At 44.5% G+C, this 19,994-nt stretch overlaps 1 protein-coding gene across 2 annotated transcripts in view; it reads left to right on the top strand.

The window, feature by feature from the left end:
* The window catches only part of WAPL (WAPL cohesin release factor), a 215,496-nt gene that overhangs the window by 15,259 nt on the left and 180,243 nt on the right, over positions 1 to 19,994 (top strand). The gene's annotated exons all lie outside the window — the stretch shown is intronic.

Genomic DNA, 19,994 nt, shown 5'->3' with positions numbered 1-19,994 from the left:
CGGCAATCAGGGGGTTAAAAACATTATTGGGTAGTATATCGGGGTACCTAGCGCTATAAAAACCTGGCGGTGATCCTAAAAAAATAACTAGCTACCTAGCGACTGTAGCGACACTAATGCAGCGATCAGAAAAACGATCGCTTAGTGACACTGGCAAAAGGGGGTGAAAGGGTTAACTAGCGGCAATCAGGGGGTTAAAAACATTATTGGGTAGTATATCGGGGTACCTAGCGATATAAAAACCTGGCGGTGAACCTAAAAAAATAACTAGCTACCTAGCGACACATGCAGCGATCAGAAAAATGATCGCTTAGTGACACTGGCAAAAGGGGGTGAAAGGGTTAACTCTAGGGGCAATCAGGGGGTTAAATCTTTATTGGGGGGTGATAGGGGGCTACCCTGGACCTAACACTAACTGTCCTGACAGTTTTTACTGTCACAACTGACACTGAATGCATTGATCAGTAAAGAAATGATCAATGCAATCAGTGACACTGTGACTGGGGGGGCGGGGGGGGGATCGGGGGGCGATCGGGGGGGGGATCGGGGGGGGGTTTGTGTGCCTGTGTGTACCTACATGTCAGTGTAGTGTTGGTGCACACTTACTTTTACTGTTCTCCTCGTAGTCCGGTCAAAAAGACCGCCCCGAGGAGAATGACATCACTTCCTCCTTCCTGTGTAAACAATACACAGGGGAGGAAGCTTCTCATTGGCCAGGAGCGATCCAGAGGGGGTGGCCGAAAACCAACGGCCATCCCCTCATCACGGAGCGCTCCTGGAGCGAACCGGACCGCCGTATCCAGCGGGAGGGGGTCCGATCGGACCCCCCACCCGCTGGAAGGCAATCACGTAGATGTACGTGATTATGCCTGCCTGTGCCATTGTGCTGACGTACAATGGCAATACGGCGGTCCTCAAGTGGTTAATCGTTAAGAATCAAAATTGCAATTTTTCCCTTCGCAATCTTCAAAACCGCATGTCAGGATTCTTTTTAAGAAGTGCAGAGAGTTCTCACAGCTGGAAAAACTAGGCAGCCTGCCAAGTTTTATCACAACAAGCGAATAAGTAGAAACAAAGTGTCTTTTTGTTCTTTTATCAAAGGAAAGAACTACCATGAAGGAAGTTTAACCATTTAAAGACCAAACCTTTTCTGACTGTTATTACTTAGAAATAAAAATAATTTTCTTGCAGAAACACCCAAACGTGATATCCTTTTTTATTTTTTAGCAGAAGCTCTAGAGAATAAAATGTCACACCGTATTTGCGCAGCTGTTTTTAAAGCACATTTAAAAAAAAAAAATACACTTGAATAATAAAAAAAAACTAAACCGTAAAGTTAGCCCAATTTTTTTTTTTTCCTGTGTATAACCACTTTCAGAGTGGACCATTTTGCTGGTCAAAGACCAGACCACTTTTTGCGATTCGGCACTGCGTCGCTTTAACTGACAATTGCGCGGTCGTGCGACGTGGCTCCCAAACAAAATTGACGTCCTTTTTTTCCCCACAAATAGAGCTTTCTTTTAGTGGTATTTGATCACCCCTGCGGTTTTTATTTTTTGTGCTATTAACAAAAACAGAGCGACAATTTAGAAAAAAACGCATTATTTTTTGCTTTTTGTTATAATATCCCCAAAAATATATAAAAAAAAAAATTTTTCCCTCAGTTTAGGCCGATACGTATTCTTCTACATATTTTTGGTAAAAAAAAAATCGCAATAAGCGATTATTGATTGGTTTGCGCAAAAGTTATAGCGTTTACAAAATAGGGATAGTTTTATAGCATTTTTATTAATAATTATTATTTTTTTTTACTAGTAATGGCGGCAATCAGCGCTTTATTTTTAATTTTTTTTTTTTTTTTTTTTTTTTTTTATTGTGACTGCGACATTGTGGGGGACCCATCGGACATTTTTGGGACCATTGTCATTTATATAGTAATCGCTGCTATATAAATGCAGTGATTCCTGTGTAAATGACACTGGCAGTGAAGGGGTTAACCAGTGGGTGGCAGTGTAGGGGTTAAGTGTTTCTAGGGGTGTGTTTCTAACTGTGGGGGGGTTGGGCTTTCATTTAGTGAACACTGATCTCTGCTCCAATCACATGGAGCAGAGATCAGCGTCACTAGTTGCTAGGCAGAATGGCGAAATGCTGTTTACACGGCATTTCCTCCATTCAGCCGTCCCGTGAGACAATCGCGGGTCCCGCGACCGGACTCACGGGGGTCCCGACCAGCGCGGGAGCGTGCCGCCGGCGTCATTGAAGATTGGACGTACCTGTACGCCAATATGCCTGCCCGTGCCATTCTGTCGACGTACATCGTCGTGCGCTGGTCGGGAACCAGTTAATATGAGAATTGTGAGAGAATCGTGATCTTTATTCTAAGCAAAAAAAGTGATTATCATTTTAGCCAGAATCATACATACTTAAATAATTTCTTGGGGTGTTTTTTTTTTTTTTTTTGGTTTCCTCTGTGTCTTTCGTGTTCTATCTTAGCTGCCCTAATTGCACTCTAAAGGCTCATACATACGATCTGAATTTTTGACAACAAACATGCAAATTAGCAGTTTTAACAACATCCGACCATGTGTACGCACCATTGGACCAACTTTTTTGGGTTTTCATCGGACTCTTGTTGGCTGTGCAAGCAACAAAAAGCCTATGGAGCAAAGTCCGATCATGTGTACAGAAAACCTTAGGATTTTTGTACAAACACGCATGCTCAGAACCAGTGCAAAAGTTTAGACAACAATACAGAAGTTGACCAAAGGTGGTGGTAAAGAGAAGAAAAACCATGTGATTTGGTGAAAGTTGGTTAAAGTCCTGCTGTGTGTATGCAATATAAGTTCACGGTCGATGCCCTTTGTACAAAAATCCACGGGAAAGTTTGTACAAAGTCCGATCGTGTGTATGAGGCTTTCCATTTCTTGTTGCTTTCTTTATAAAGTCTGAATGCTGATCCCTCAACTTTGTATTTTTTTGAAGGCCTTCTCCTTTGCTTTTTATATGCATTTTCTTTATCGTACATCATGGGACATAATGCATTTATTCATGACTATCTGGGTTATACACTACCTTTTAGGTGACTGGACACTGGCAACCAATAGCAAGAAGGTTCCTCCCATACAGGAATTACCTCAGTTTTTTTGCCAGTGTCTTCAAGGTGATGGCCAAGAACGTTGAAGCGCTTCAATCTTCTTCAATTAACTTCACAGTGAGGACATTGTAATCGGATCCATTTGGATGGCACAAAGTTAAGGTGGAATGGTACCCGAGCCTCGGTGCAAGAACGAGGTTTTGCTTGTAATGTGTCACGTATGACACTGGACCCTTGGATAGTGGTATTCTGGTCAATATTTTGCCCAAGATAAACCAAAAAAGGTGCTTTACAGGCCCAAGGGCGTGGACCCCAAGAAGGGGGACCCAGTCCTTGAAGTTCCACAGAGGCACTACCCGCTGTGATGTGGGAAGATTGGGTCTGTTATTTCAGGTCCTGCAGCGTGGAGTGGTGAGTACTCCCTCTGGGATTGCTGCGTTCCCCTCTGTTACTGTGTCCTCTTTCAAATGTTACAGAATGTCTCCATGCTGTTTGTTTTAACCTCGATGCGCCGCTGGCGTATGCGCCTTCCGGGGGCGGGGCGCCGTTGCCATGTGCGTGTGCGCAGTTACTGTGTGCGGTGCGCGTTCACCGCTGAGGTATGATGGAGCTCCTCATGGAATTGGCAGTCTTCAGGCACGTATGTGCCGTATTTTGGCTCTATGGAGCGGCGTGAGTACACCGAGGTTCATGCATGTGGTGTCGCGCGCCCCCCCCCCCCCCCACGTGGGGCAAAATACTCCTTCTAGAGCCTTATAAAGCTGGAGTTCGCCTGCCGTGCGCTGTGGAGGCACAGAGCTTGTTTTGGGCACGTGAGTCTGCAGGTTTTGGACACAGTTGCATCAGGTTAATGAGGACTGTTTTAAGCTGTAATAGCTGCTGTATGCTGGATTACAGTTAGTGGCTCAGAGGGAGTACTGTCTTCCCATACATGTAAGCAATGTCTTCCAGGAAAAGAGGAACAGGGGGCAAGACAAATGCAGGGGTAAGAATACCTCCTTTAACCACTTTCAGACCGGACCATTTTGCTGGTCAATGACCAGAGGTCTTTTTACAATTTGGCACTGCGCTGCTTTAACTGGTAATTGCGCGGTCATGCAATGTTGTACCCAAACAAAATTTGCGTCCTTTTCTTCCCACAAATAGAGCTTTCTTTTGATGGTATTTGATTGCCTCTGCGATTTTTATTTTTTGCGATATAAACGTAAAAAGACCGCAAATTTTGAAAAAAAATATTTTCTACTTTTTGTTATTAGAAAAATCCAATAAACTCAATTTTAGTCATACATTTAGGCCAAAATGTATTCAGCCACATGTCTTTGGTAAAAAAAAAGTCAATAATTGTATATTTATTGGTTTGCACAAAAGTTGTCACATCTACAAACTAAGGTACGTTTTCTGGAATTTACGCAGCTTTTAGTTTACGACTGCCTATCTCATTTCTTGAGGTGCTAAAATGGCAGGGCAGTACAAACCCCCCCCCCCCCCCCCCCCAAATGACCCCATTTTGGAAAGTAGACCCCCTAAGGAAATTGATAAGAGGCATGTTGAGCCCATTGAATATTTTTTATTTTTTTGCCTCAAGCGATTGAATAATGACAAAAAAAAATATTTTTTTTTTTTTTTTTTACACAAAGTTGTCACTAAATGATATATTGCTCACACATGCTATGGGCATATGTGAAATGACACCCCAAAATAAGTTCTGCTGCTTCACCTGAGTACGGGGATACCACATATGTGGGACTTTTTGGGAGCCTAGCCGCGTACGGGGCCCCGAAAACCAAGCACCGCCTTCAGGCTTTCTAAGGGCGTAAATTTTTGATTTCACTTCTCACTACCTATTACAGTTTTGAAGGCCATAAAATGCCAAGATGGCACAAAACCCCCACAAATGACCCCATTTTAGAAAGTAGACACCCCTAAATTTAGGGGTACACTAGTGAGACTCACAGGTAAAAAAGCACCTAGGCTGTCAGCGACTGTATCAAAACGCTACAAGAAAAACTGTTAGCGATCGCAGGGATCAGGCCTGACTCTGCGAACGCTGCAGTTATGCGTGTTGTGTTTTGTAAGTGACAGTGATCGATCGATACTGCACTTGGGTGGGCTGGTCTGGGCTTGGCGGAGGGGCTAAACGCAGGTGCTAGCAGGTATCTGGGCTGATCCCGCTAACAATGCGTTTTGGGAAACCTAAACTGCTGGCGACGCTAATATAGATCTGATCAGATACTATATTACTAAGGGAGGTGTATGCTTTGTGCGTGGGTGTTAGTGGTACTGGCACTAACCTGACGCTGCCTGGGGCGACGCAGACCTTATCTGACCCTCAAACTTATATCACCCGCCGGGTGATCAGGGGGTTAAACCTTTATTAGGTAATAAATGGCGGGTGCCCTGAAACTATAAAAAAATAACTAACCAACCAGCGTCACCTGTAACAGTTATATGGTGATCACTGGTGAAAGGGTTAACTAGGGGGCAATCAGGGGGCTTTATGCGGTAGTATATGGGGGGTCACTGGCGCTATAAAAAGCTGCGGCGAACCTAAATACCTACCTGCCTAACTAGCGTCACCTGTGACACTATTACAGCGATCAGAAAAATGATCGCTTATTAGGCTGGGTTCACACTGGAGCGATGCGGGAACGCCACGAATCCGCGGCGGGTTCCCGCATCGCATGCCTCCCGGCGGCAGTTCACACTGCCCTATGCGAACTGTTGGGAGTGTCAGTGAAATGTTAATGACACCCCCAGATCAGTTCGCATATCGCAGTGCGATCTGCAAACTCGGATCGCATGGTGTGAACACCCATGCGATCCGATTCTGCTGCGGACCAAAAAAAGGGTCCCGTGCGAGTTTGCGGCGGGTGCGACGCGAATTCAGCCATACTATCTGTATGGCTAAACTCGAATCGCACAGAGATCGGATGTGATTTGCAGTGCGGTGCGAATCACATCCGTTCTCATAAACCGCTGCAATGTGAACCCAGCCTTAGTGACACTGGCGACGGGGGGTGATCACGGGGTTAAACCTTTATTGGGGGTGGTTAGGGGGGTACCTTAGAACTAAAGGGGGCTAACCCTAACTGCCTTAACAGTTATTACAGTCACAAATGACACCAATGCAAAAAAAAAAAAATGCAATTGGTGTCACTGTGACTGGGGGGGCAGGGGTGATTGCGGGGGTGATCGGGGGTGAAGGGGGGGGTGAGAGTGTGCCTGGCATGTTCTACTGTGTAGTGTCGTGTTGGTGAAACTCACCGATCCTCTCTCCTCGGTGGTGGAACGAAAAATACTGACACGGAGGAGAGATTACATTACTTCCTCTGCCTGTGTTTACATTACAGGAGAGGAAGTGATGTCACGCCTCACTTCCATTCGTCAGGAGCGATCGCGAGAGGGTGGCCATGAACGAATGGCCGCCCCCTCATCCCGGATCGCTCCTGAATGGATACCGACCGCCGCTGGCACCGGGGGGGGGGTGCCCAATCGGGCCCCCCACCCGCGGGAAGGCAGGGACGTATATATACGCCCATATGCCTGCCCGTACCATTCTGTCGACGTATATCGTCGTGCGGCGGTCGGCAAGTGGTTTAAACCAGGAGACCAAACTCTTGAGGATATTGTCTCAGTCTTCCCTGAAGGACTTGCGGCTTCTGACCTAACTGAGCCATTGCATTTTTCAGGCATTGTGGCCACTGCTAGTGTCCCTGCTTCAGCTCATGCTACCAAAGATGATTTGGCATCTGCCTTAGCTGGCATTGAAGATAAAAAAGCAGGTATGATTGCCTCAGTAGCACAAGCAGGGAGAAAACGTGATGGATCACCCTCTCTGGAGCCTGACCCTGATGGTGAATCATCTGAGCATCAGAAGTCTAATAACCAGGCAGGTCCAAGTGACCAAGAGCCAGAGTGGGAAGAGGAAGTGGTCACAAAGGATCGGGAAGAGGGAGAAGCTGAAGACTCCTCAACAGGGGTGTCTAGTTCAGAAGAGCCATTCTCAGCCTCCCGTTCCCGAAAATTGTCCAATCTCTGACAGAGATGGTTCGAGCTGGGTTTAAATTGCCCCCAGGTCAGGAGACTAGACCTGTTCTTCTTTGGGTTCCCTGCGATCTCAGCAGGGTTCCCAAGCATTTCCTGTGCATCCATTGTTAGAACAGATGATCTACGCGGATTGGGATCATCCTGACAGGATATGTTTACCTCCAAAAAGGTTTCCCCTTTTTATATCCTATGGAGGAGACATTCAAGAAGAAATGGGGTACACCTCTAGTAGATGCCGCCATTTCCTCAGTGAATAAAAATGTTACCTGCCCGGTAGATAACGCCCAAGTATTTAAGGATTCAGCTGATTAAAAGGCTAGAATCCTTGTTGAAATCCTCCTTTGCAGTAGCCGGCTCAGTTCAGCCAGCGGTAAAAGTTATTGGCATCCACCAGTCCCTAAAGGACCGTTTTAAAAAGTTGGTCAGGAACCTACCTTGTTGAGGGGAAACTACCGAGGAATTATCAGAGCTCCCTTGCTCCTTGTGCTTTGCAGTAGATGCATTAAAAGACTTGATTCAGCAGATGTCTCGCTTTGCACTTCTGTCTGTACATATGCGCAGTCTTGTGGCTAAAGAACTGGTCGGCCGAAACTCCGTGCAAAAAACTTCTTGCAGCCTTTCCATTTCATGGGGAACGCCTGTTTGGCGATGATCTGGATAAGTATATCCAAAAGATCTCAGGTGGAAAGAGCGCCCTGCTTCCTGTTAATAGGAAGAATAAATGGCCTTTTAAGATTCCCTGTGCTCCTGGACCTAGTTCTTCTTTTACCAATCAATATTGACTGCTTCAGCAGTCCGGTTTTAAAAAAACAAAAAACCACAGGGTCAGAAAAAAACCTTGGACACAAAGGTCAGCCAAGCCCAACTCCTGTTTTTTAGATGCTTGGGAGAGACTGGTTCAGGACAGGTTGGTTATTTCCGTCAGGTTACAAGATAGTTTCCGGAGTTCCCTCCAACTCGGTTTATGAGCTCAAGGGTTCTGGCGGAACCAGAGAAAAGGTAATACCTGCTCCTAGTAGATGGATAAAGTCGCGATACGGACTATTTTCTTAACCACTTCCCGACCAGCGCACGACGATGTACGTCGACAGCATGGCACGGGCAGGCATATTGGCGTACATGTACGTCCAATATTCGTTGCCGCCGTGCCATCGGGAGCGCGCCGCCGGCGGCGCGCTCCCGCGCTGGTCGGGACCTCCGTGAGTCCGGTCGCGGGACCCGCGGACTCGATCGCCGCGGGCATCCCCGCGATCGTCTCACGGATCGGCGGAATGGAGGAAATGCTGTATAAACAACATTTTCTCATTCTGCCTAGCAACTAGTGACGCTGATCTCTGCTCCATGTGATTGGAGCAGAGATCAGTGTACACTAAATGAAAGCCCAACCCCCCCACAGTTAGTAACACACCCCTAGGAACACTTAACCCCTACACTGCCACCCACAGGTTAACCCTTTCACTGCCAGTGTCATTTACACAGGAATCACTGCATTTATATAGCAGTGATTACTGTATAAATGACAATGGTCCCAAAAATGTGTCAAAAATGTCCGATGGGTCCCCGACAATGTCGCAGTCACAATAATAAATCGCAGATCGCCGCCATTACTAGTAAAAAAAAAAAATAATAAAAAATTATTAATAAAAATGCTATAAAACTATCCCTATTTTGTAAACGCTATAACTTTTGCTCAAACCAATCAATAATCGCTTATTGCGATTTTTTTTTTTTTTACCAAAAATATGTAGAAGAATACGTATCGGCCTAAATTGAGGGAAAAAAATGTTTTTTTATATATTTTTGGGGGATATTTATTATAACAAAAAGTAAAAAATAATGCGTTTTTTCAAAATTGTCGCTCTATTTTTGTTTATAGCGCAAAAAATTAAAACCGCAGGGGTGATCAAATACCACCAAAAGAAAGCTCTATTTGTGGGGAAAAAAGGACATCAATTTTGTTTGGGAGCCACGTCGCACGACCGCGCAATTGTCAGTTAAAGCGACGCAGTGCCGAATCGCAAAAAGTGGTCTGGTCTTTGACCAGCAAATTGGTCCGGTCTGAAAGTGGTTAATCTGTGACCAAAAAATAAATGAGCTGTGGATAAGGAAACTAATAGGGGTTGGAGCTGCCTATGCCTAGATCCTCCAACCCTTAGATAAGGGGGGGAGGTAAAAGATAAAAAATTGAAAAGTGGGCTGTGGCGCTAAAACCCAGTGTATGTGCATCAAATATACCAGTGCTATCAAACATGTATAAAGTGCTAGTGCTACGGTGACCCGTCTATATATATTCTACTTATATTACAATTTCATAGAAAATCCTAAAAAACAAAAAGATACAAACATCAAAATAATTCACATGTGCAAATAGATTAATCTCGGCAATCATGCAGAATTCGTGCAAAATAATTAAGTCCCAAGAAATATCCTTTGACGCAAGAACTTTTCCAAAATCGCATTCAGAAATCGATGGAAAGTCGCATGCTGTAATATTTCGAAAGATAGTAGTAAAGTGACTAGTGCAAAAAAGTCAATGTAGAGAGAACATTCATCCCTGGTGCGCCACTCACTATTGTGGAAATGTGATTGCTCTCACCAGATCCAATCCCCCTGAGGGCTTAAACGAGTTTTAACAGTGTAAGCCACTGTGCTGCTACTTGGACGCTGCTGCTGGTGCACTGGGAGAATGTTCACTCTTCAATTCATATGTGCTCCGTGGTTATGTACATGGGGGGGGGGGGGAGAAGCATATCCATGGTGCAAGTACGTTTTTAAAAGCTTTTATTTAATGTTAAAAAGAAAGTTACTCACAATTTGTTCAGAGTAATTTGCGTGTATAAAAACAAATCAAGGAAGTAAACTCCGCCAGCCGCTGCTGGCTATGGGAAAGGTGCACGTACGTGGCCACGCCATACGCGTTTCGTCAGAGTGACGTCTTCTGGAGCGGCCATGTTGGTGCACCTTAATGCTTAAATAGGGTGCAGTGCTCCACTGCGCTGGCCAAACCGCGCCATTTTAGGTATGGGAATTCCCTATCCTACGGTCTGTCTATATCTCCTCCATGTATATATTACGCCTCGGAGATAAATTACTATTTTATTATATATAGTGGCGTATCTCTTGCAATTGTTGATTATGTATGCACGTTTTGAGCACTGTAGCCTACTTTTTATGGCTAGGCAAGTTTATTACTAACCAGATATAAAAACTAAATATGATAAAAAAAATAGGTAAAAATGAATTCGTACAATCCCAAACTATTGGAAAAAAAGAGAATCAGTTTACAAATAGAAATGAATAGAAATAAAACATCTGGGGTGCCGAGGTTCGCCATCACTGTTCTAGAGATTCGGGCAGTAGGCCTGGACGCTCAGACTATTGTCTTGTCAGGATCCAGCCTACGGCCACATCACCCTAAAAGCGTCTGATCTCTGAGGCCAAGCAGGATTCTGGATGGGAGACCGCCTGGAAATACCATGTGTCGCCCAGAAAGAGGTGAATTATTATTATTATTATTATATTTTTTTTGTCTTGGGCAGAAAGCAACATTCCTTGCCTATCAGTATTTTCATTCCAGGAATGGAGAATTGGCAGGCGGACTACTTGGGTTGTCAACTTTTGTTTCCGGGAGAATGCTTTCTTCACCCCGGCATCATTCTGTCAATATGCCAAGGATGGGGAGTTCAGGACGTGTGTCTATTGGCGTCTGTGTTCAACAACAAGATCGACAACTTTGTGTCAGGGACAAGGGATCAGATGTCATACGAAACAGATGCCTTGTTTCCATGGGATCAGTTTTCACTGATCTATGCTTTTCCCTCCTGTTCTGCTTCCGTGCTGCCTTCGCAGCAGGTGATTCTTGTATCCCAGGAGATCTTGGTTTGCCGAGCTTATAAGATGGTGGTAGGGGACCCTTCGTTCCTACCACTATGACCAAACCTGCTTTAGCAAGGTCTGGTATTCCATCGTTCCTTACGAATGCTAAATTTAACGGTTTGGCTATTGAGACCCACATTCTAAAATAAGGCCGTGGGCTATTGGCTTCAGTCATTTCTAATTTGGTCATGCTAGGAAGCCGGCCTCCATTGCCATATACTAATGAGTCTGGAAGGCATATGTCTCCTGGTGTGAATCCAGGGGTTTGCACCCCAGGAAATATGTCATAGGTAGGATCCTTGAATTTCTACAGATGGAATTGGAAATTAAGCTGGCCCAGAGTACTATCAAAGGCCAGGTATCGGCCTTATCTGTGTATTTTCAATGACCACTTGCGTCTCGATCTCTGGTTCGTAACGTGGTTTAATCCTCTGGTTAGGTCACCCCTGAATCCTTGGGACTTAGATTAGTCCTGTTGTCTTTACCACAGCCTACTACAGCCTTTCTGAGCCAATACAGGCTTTTTCCCTTGGTCCTCGGGGTTGGCTGCTCTTTTTTTTTGTAAAGAGTCATATTGTATTAAGGTTAAGGTTGTATTGTGGTCTCATCCTAATTTCCTTCCGAAGGTAGTGTCAGTTTTTTTTTCCTTTTAAACCGGGATATTGTTCTGTCTTTTTTTTTTTTTTTTTTTTTTTTTCCTTTTTCAGAACTGTGTTCTCTGACAGGTCACATTCTCTTGATGTGGTGAGAGCGGTCAAGGTGCATTTAAAGGTGACCGCTCAGATGCATAAAAACAATGTTTTTTTTTCGTTTGTATTGCCTGACAGTCATAAAAAGGACAAGCAGCATTGGAATCTACAATTTTCTAGGTGGATTTGTCAAGTGATTATTCAAGCTTTTGGCTTAAGAGAATTCCTCCTCTTTTTCATTTTAAAGGCTCTCCACCAGGGCCGTTGGTGCTTCTTGGGCAGTGCATCACCAAGCCTCTGGCTCAGACCTGCAAGGCTGCTACTTGGTCTTCAATCCTTACATTTACCAGATTCGATCAAGTAGATGTAAGAGATCTCGCCTTTTGGGCACAGTGTGCTGCAGTATGCATCCTCTAGTCTCTTGGTGCCCTACTATTGTTGTCTCCCTCCCTTCAGTTGGCATTGCTATTGGACATCCCACATAGTAACTATGTGTCCTCTGATGTATGAAAAGAAAAGAGGATTTTTACAACAGCTTACCTGTAAAATCCTTTTCTTTGAAGTACATCAGGGGACACAGAGGTCCCTCCCTTCTTTGGTATACACGTGTATTGCTTTGCTACAAAACTGAGGTGCTCCCACCAGTGGGAAGGGTTATATAGGGAGTGCACTTTTAATTTGGGGGTGCCAGTGTCCATCACCTGAAGGTGGCCTATAACCCACATAGTAACTACTATGGCTCTGTGTCCCCTGATATCAAGAAAAGGATTTTACAGGTAAGCTCTTTTAAAAATCCTGTTTTTTGCTTTTTTTTAAAAAGCATGCTTCTAACCTCTTACCTAGAAATGAGGGGCACCTGAAAAAAACGCCCAACTGCTCCTAAATTTATCAGCCACAGTGTACATGTATCCTAAGGATGTCTCTGCAGTTCTTCTGATACTGAACCCCCGCCATGCTCTGGTGACCTCCGCCGCTTACCGGAGCCGTCGGCAGAGGCGATCGGTTGTTGTCCCTTCCAGGGTATGGAGATGAGTGAGGGAAAGATGGCCCCCACCCGTCTCCATACCATTGCAGGGCGGAAGCAACGTCAAAACTTCATTGCATTTTAGTTTAAATATGAAACTGAGGTCTTTTTGACACCAGATCTCATATTTATGAGGTCCTGTCATGCTTTTTTTCTGTTACAAGGGATCGTTACAATCCTTTTAATAGGAATAAAATTCTTTTATTTTTTTATTTTTTTTACGTCGCCTATGGTGATTTTTGAGGGTAAAGGTTTGTCGCCATTCCACAAGCAGGTGGAATTTTGAAGTGTGACATGTTGGGTATCAATTTACTTTGTGTAACATTATCTTTCACAATATAAATAAAAACTGGGTTAACTTTACTGTGTATATATATATATATATATATATATGTGTGTATATATATATATATGTGTGTGTGTGTATGTATATATGTATGTATATATATATATATATATATATATATATATATATATATATATATATATATATATATATATATATATATATATTATAATATAATATTTTTTTTTTTTTTTTTTTTTTTTTTTTTTTTACCCAAAAGTGTGCTTGCAAGACTGCTGCACAAATACACCGTACAAAAACGTTTTTTTATATTAAAAAAAAAAGACAAACGGAAGACAAAGTAGAAGCCATTTTATTCTCTAGGGTGTTATAAAAAATGGTTAATGTTTGGGGGTTTTAAGTAATTCCCCAAAGATTCTTTGAGCAAGATTCTTTGAGATTTATTTATAAGTTATAGTTTCATAGTTACATAGTAGGTGAGGTTGGGGGGGAAGACACAAGTCCAACCCGTGTGATTTCTATGTCAGTATTACAAGTATTTAAGTGATTTAAAAAAAAATGTTTGTGGGTTCTAAGCAATATATTGATAATTGTAAACAAAGTGTAAAAAGTCCTGGAGCTGATGTGATTAACCACTTGGGTACCGCGCTATTGCCGAATGACGGCATTAGCGCGGACCTAGATTTCCAGGACTACGTCTATTGACGTCGTCCTGGTTACGAGCGGCCTGCGCGCCCTGAGGGGCGCGCGCGGCGCGCTCTGTGATCGGCGAGTCCGTGAGACTCGCCTGATCACCGATCCGTGTAAGGGGTCGATCCCGACCCCTTATCACGTGATCAGCTGTCAGCCAATGACAGCTGATCATGTGATAGAACGGAGCCGGTAATCGGCTATTATTCCTCCTCGCGCTGACAGCGCGAGGAGAAAAAAAAAAAGCCGATCACCGGCGGCCGTGATCGGGACATCAGTCCCGATCACGGCCAGCAATGAAAGGCACCACATGCCACCTGCCAGTGCCCACCTGCCTCCCGCAGTGCCATCCTGAAATATAACAAAGTAAAAGTAAGTGCCCCCCGTCTGTGCCCATAATGCCCACAGTGCCACCCCACAGTGCCACCCCACAGTGCCACCCAATCTGCCTCAAAGGTGCTGCACCCCAGTGCCGCCCATCAGTGCCCAGCAGTGCCGCCCATCAGTGCCCAGCAGTGCCGCCCATCAGTGCCCAGCAGTGCCGCCCATCAGTGCCCAGCAGTGCCACCTATCAGTGCACATCAGTCCCATCTATCTGTGGTACCTATCAGTGCCCATCCGTGCCACCCATCCGTGCCACCCATCCGTGCCATCTTATCTGTGCCCATCTTTGCCCATCAGTGCCGCCTTATCTGTGCCCATCGGTGCCGCCTTATCTGTGCCTATTAGTGCCGCCTTAACTATGCCTATCAGTGCCCACAAGTGCAGCCCATCAGTGCCCACCAATGCAGCCTATCAGTGCCGCCTTATCAGCGCACTTCAATGAAGGAGAAAAATGACCCGTTTGCAAAATTTTATAACAAACTATTAAAACATGATTTTTTTTTTTTTTTTTTTTTGCATCTTTTTTTGTTTGTTTAGCAAAAAATAAAACTCCGAGCTGTAACTAAATACCACCAAAAGAAAGCTCTATTTGTGGGAAAAAAATGATAGAAATTTCATTTGGGTACAGTGTTGTATGCCCGCGCAATTGTCATTCAAAGTGCATCAGCGCTGAAAGCTGAAAATTGGTCTGGGACTGAGGGGGGTTTAAGTGCCCAGTAAGCAAGTGGTTAAAGTAGGGCTGTGGAAATTAACAATTACCGTATTTATCAGCATATAACACGGACACCAACTTTAGGAGGCAAGTTTAAGGGAAAAAAGTGCATTTTAAATGCCTATCAGTGGAGCCTTGTCAGTGTAATTTTCAGCTTTGTCATTTAAAAATGGCGCCGCCGAGATACAGAGCAGGATGTCCTGCTTTCAGCCGCTCTGAGGCTTTCGGCCTAAGGCAGCCGACAGCCGCTCACAATTGGCGGGGGATCGGCGTATAACACGCACTAGAGCTGCAACTAACGATTAATTTGTCTGTCGACTAATCTATCTTTTATTTTTTCGATTAGTCAACGACTATCCGATTTTTTTTTTATTTTTTTTTTTTTATGAATCTGGTGTTTTTTATTTATTTATTTTTTTTTTATTTTTTTTATTTAGCTAATTAATCCTTTGGATAACCTTAAGAGTATTGCATTGCATTGGCTGGCAGAGTATTGAGGGATGGCTGCTTCCATCCGACCTCTCCCCTCCACTGCACAGATCAGTACAGAGAGGGGAGAGAGAAACCAGTGTCATGACGCCGGTTTGTTTACAAGTGATCGCTCCGTTGGAGCGATCACATTGTAAACGCCTGGGTGTAGGAAGATGGCTGCAGCTTCGGAGCTAGGCCGAAGCCACGGCCTCTCCTAAGGCCGAGACCGCAAACTGCGGCATGTGCCAATCCGAGCGGGTTGACCCGTTCGGATCACGGATCAGTGACAATCCGTTGCACCCCTAGGGACGGAGGGGGAGAAGAGAGGGGGACGGCGGCACGGAGGGGGAGAAGAGAGGGGGACGGCGGCACGGAGGGCAGCGGTAGATACTAAGCACTGCCACTGTGACGCATTGACGCCCTGCACGCATGTTGACGTATTTTTGTAGTTGACGTAATCGATTATGTCGACTCGTCGTGGCAGCTCTAACACGCACCCATGCTTTCCCTCTGATTTTAAGGGGGAAAAAGTGCGTGTTATACGCCGATAAATGCATCAATTCCTCTATCGTTTAATTTGATCGATCAAAATTCTTTCGTTCAGTAGGTTGCCTGCCCTGGGGCTGCTTTGGGCCAAGCCGTGGCTGCAGCGCTCTGCTCCCTCCTCCTCCACTATATGTCATACAGTCTGCGGGCATCTTCCGCTGTGCGTCTCCGAGCTGAGTGTGAAAACTTTGGCCACACTGTGAGAAAAGTCTTGCCCTCCTCCTAGATCAGCTTGTGTGATAGACGCGGTGTTCTGTCTATAGTGAGACTGCGATTATGGGCACGGTGAGGCTGAGTTTGAGAGTGATGTCCTAGCCATGCCTTGCTATGGCCTGTTACGGCCGTTGCCATAACAACGGTGCGAAGTCAGATAAAAGTAGTTGGATCTATATGTGCGTCATAACTGATTAAAAAAAACCAAAAACTATTAATCGAACACAAATTTGAATCCGTAACAGCCCTAGATGAAAGGATAACCCAAGGAGAAAAATGTAATTGCAGATTTCAGTTCTTAGATGTGTGTCTGCTTTTGTTTTTTCGCAAATACAGAAAATGCCTCTTAATCATGCCAGTAAAAGACCTTTTCACACTGGGGCCATTTTCAGGCACTTTAGCTCTGGAAATAACCTCTGCTAAGCGCCTGAAAACCACCTCTTAGACCCCTTTCGCACCACACCGCCCATAGCATGGGCGGTAGAAGGCCGCTATTTTTAGCGACGTTTTACCGTCGGATTTGCGGCGCATATCGGCTGCTAGCGGGGCGCTTTTACCCCTGCTAGTGGCCAAGAAAGGGTTACAACTGACGGCAATACGCCGCAATAGCGGCGTTTTGCCGGTGGTATTACAGCGCTGCCCCATTGATTTCAATAGGGAGCAGCGGTGGAGGAGCGGTAAACACACCGCTCCTTCACCGATCCAAAGAAGCTGCTGGCAGGACTTTTCCCTGATATCCTGCCAGCACACCTGAGGGCTTTCACACTACAGACAATGGTGCAGCTGTTTTAGGGTGGATTGCAGGCGCTATTTCTAACGCTATAGCGCCTGCAAAACGCCCTGCTGTAAAAGGGGTTTTATCCATTCAAGTGCGCCTTTTCACATTGGGGTGGTGCGCTTGTGGGAGTGCTGTATAAAGTGCTCCCAAAACGTCCCTGCCCATCGGTATGAATGTCCAATCGCATGCCAAATCAGCGGCTATTGCCAGCAATGGCACAAATTCCCAAAAGTAGTTTCTGTACAACTTTGTGGTGACTCTGGGTGCAATTTCAATAGACATCTGTGCAGGAACCCACACGGATGTCTTTGAAAAAAAAACCGAAATCAAACTGACATGTGGGTATGAAATCGTGCAAGTTCAGCCGAACGCGCACAATTTCAATCCCGCAGCAATGTGAACCTAGGCTAAAAGTGAAAATTAAAGAATAAAAGGTAAAAAAAACAAAAACAAATGCAACCACCACACAAGACTAGTAAGCTGCAGTAAATAACATTTTTGGTTTGTGGTTTAGATACTTAAAAAAGTATTGTGTGGGTTTTTTTTTTTTTTTGCCATTATTTAAATACAGGCTTTTGAAAAGCAACCTAATACAGACTTCTATTACTCATCTTGGCAATCTTGTGCAGCTGGTTTTGTAATTGACACACTCCTGCTAGATTATTCAGGTCCTGGACATCCGCTGCAGAAGCATCATTGCTCAATAAGAAACTTGACAACGTTCCCTCAAATCACTGCCTTCAGCCTGTGATTGGAGGGTGACACTGACTGTAATTTTTTTAATGTTTTGTATAAATATTCTCTTCAGTAGATCTGTTGACTTGGTAAGTTTTTGAAATAAAAACGGACAAAGATTTTAGGATTTGGTTTAGGAGTGAATGGACTTTCCAAAAAATTTGGAGAGAATGCGCATTAGATGTGAATTTTTTGCATCCCATTCACATGACAAGAGTGACCGGCTCTCAACAGTCAGTTCACACACATTTGGGTTCGCCACGGCCTGCATTTTCACATTCGCACTTGAATCGGTGAACAGGGATGCATTGGACCCCATGCTGTGAACCGTGGCTCCAGCATATGTCAACCTAAAGCGAAGTTCAGCTTTCTTAAAGAAAAAAATGAAAATTATAAATGTGCTTTTTACTTCAAAATAAAGTGCTTTTTTAATTTTTCTGTAAGGATCATGTAAGGCCCCTGGATAGCAGTTTGCGTGCATCTTTGATACAGGCAAGCAGTTACTTTTGAGCAGGAAGATCAATGACCTATGCCAACGCTCACCAGTGCTCTTACATTTCATTGAGGACTACAAGCCATCAGCCGCAATGGCCGACAGTACTTGTCTATTAATTCACAGGAATCTGTGAATGATGAGACCATGTAGGCAGGGACTCTTGCGGTTGCATGGCTGTCAAATTGTGAAAGCAGGAGTATTAAGAAGATACCCCTGCCATCACACAGAGGGGAGTGGTGAGGGGGAGGAGGTGCAGATTATGCAGCATGTTTCAAGGGTGAATGTAGCTGTTCCTGCAGCCACCCACAGGCAGAAATGCGCTGCGGGTGAGGAGATATGCGGGGGTGCCATTAATCCTAAAGGGCACTTTTTATGCACTGGGAATCTTGCGGTTCCAGCACAGGCTGCATTTTCAGAGAAAGGTGCAGAGACCTTTTTCACTGTGTTTTCAGGAGGCAAAGTCAGAAGCTCATCCATATGAATGGCCTGCTTTGCCTGTGCAAAAACGGCTGACAGAGCTGCACAAGTGTGAACGTAGCCTAAAGCACACCAGATTGGCCGCTAGTGATGACCTCCTTTTTTTTTGTTTTGTTTTTTATTTATTTTTCTCTTACTAGGTACATCTGTGCAGGGGAATTTAGGTGGCTGATCTCGGGACAAATTTAGATGCCTTAGTCGTATAAAAATGTATTTGGGATTTTCATTTTGCCTAAAATTGGACATTTAGGCAAAAGCTAACTGTAACCCTACCCTGTGCCACATTCTAAGACTAATCGGTTTAGTCATGCAAATCAAAAATCGCTGTACTTGCCTGTTCTGCAGCCGCTCCATGCTGAGCTGTCAGCGGCAACTTGTCTGTGCAGGTGAGGCAGCCAACAATGGAAGACCTATAGTAATCCTATATAGGCAACATCACTCCCCAGGCATTTCCCAGTCGTTCTCCTACACACAGCTTTTGCTGATGGAGGCCGGACCTGATCAACTTCAGAAGATTTTTTTTTTTTTTCTAGATTAGTCTTAGAATGTGGCCTAGAGTAAAATTTGAATTGATTTGGTTTTCTTTTTTCTTTTTTTGTCTAAATTTCCACTCCTAAGTGGGTCAAATGCCTTCCTTTATGACCCTCTGATTAGTATAAATTACCTTTCTCCTGTCCTCCAAGATCTTCACTTTGCGGTTCTGCATGTGAACCACAACCTCCATCTGTTTGAATAGGAACATCAAACTTCTCATTGGAATGACTGACTGAAGATAACTGGTAGGAGCAGGACTAGGCCATGATGATCTTCAAGATGAGACTGTGTGGCACGGGGTAGGTTACACTGCAAAGATCCTGAAAGAGGCAATAAGGCAGGGGATGAAAGCCCTCTAAACGTTGTGCCTTTACCCACTTGACCTCCCAGAAGACTTATCCACCACCCTCAACACACGCAAATAGAGGTTTATTTTGTCTTTTTTTTTTTTTTTTTTTGTTTTTTTTTTTTGTGCTATAAAGACCATTTTGGGGGAAAAAAAAAAAAAGTTTTACTTGTATAAAGCCCCATATACACTATCAGTAGTTCTGCCAAGTTTTTCCTTCAGGTTTATCAAAACTGTAGTGCAAGGGCTTGCCTGATTGCATACAAATTGAAACACCTAAGGTGTGACACTAATACAGTGATCAGTGCTAAAAATATTCACTGTCACTGTACTAATGACGCTTGCCTGGAAGGTGTTAAACATTTAGGGCGATCAAAGGGTTAAGTGTGCCTAGCCAGCTTTTGTGTTTTTACTATGTGTGCCGCTTTTGGTAGCGGAAGAGATGGAATTGAGCCCCTGCTTTGCAGGAACACAGAATCTATCCCCCCACCCTTGTTTACGTAAGCAGAGCTCCAATCTAAGTCTGTGCCTGATGATCGGTGGGTGTCAGCAGACATCAAGTGCCCGGAAACCGC

Source organism: Lithobates pipiens, unplaced genomic scaffold, assembly GCF_037356315.1.
Source record: "Lithobates pipiens isolate NorthernLeopardFrog02 unplaced genomic scaffold, aLitPip1_a1.2 Scaffold_25, whole genome shotgun sequence".
Classification (NCBI taxonomy): Eukaryota; Metazoa; Chordata; class Amphibia; order Anura; family Ranidae; genus Lithobates; species Lithobates pipiens.
This window is presented reverse-complemented; position numbering and strand designations above follow the sequence as displayed.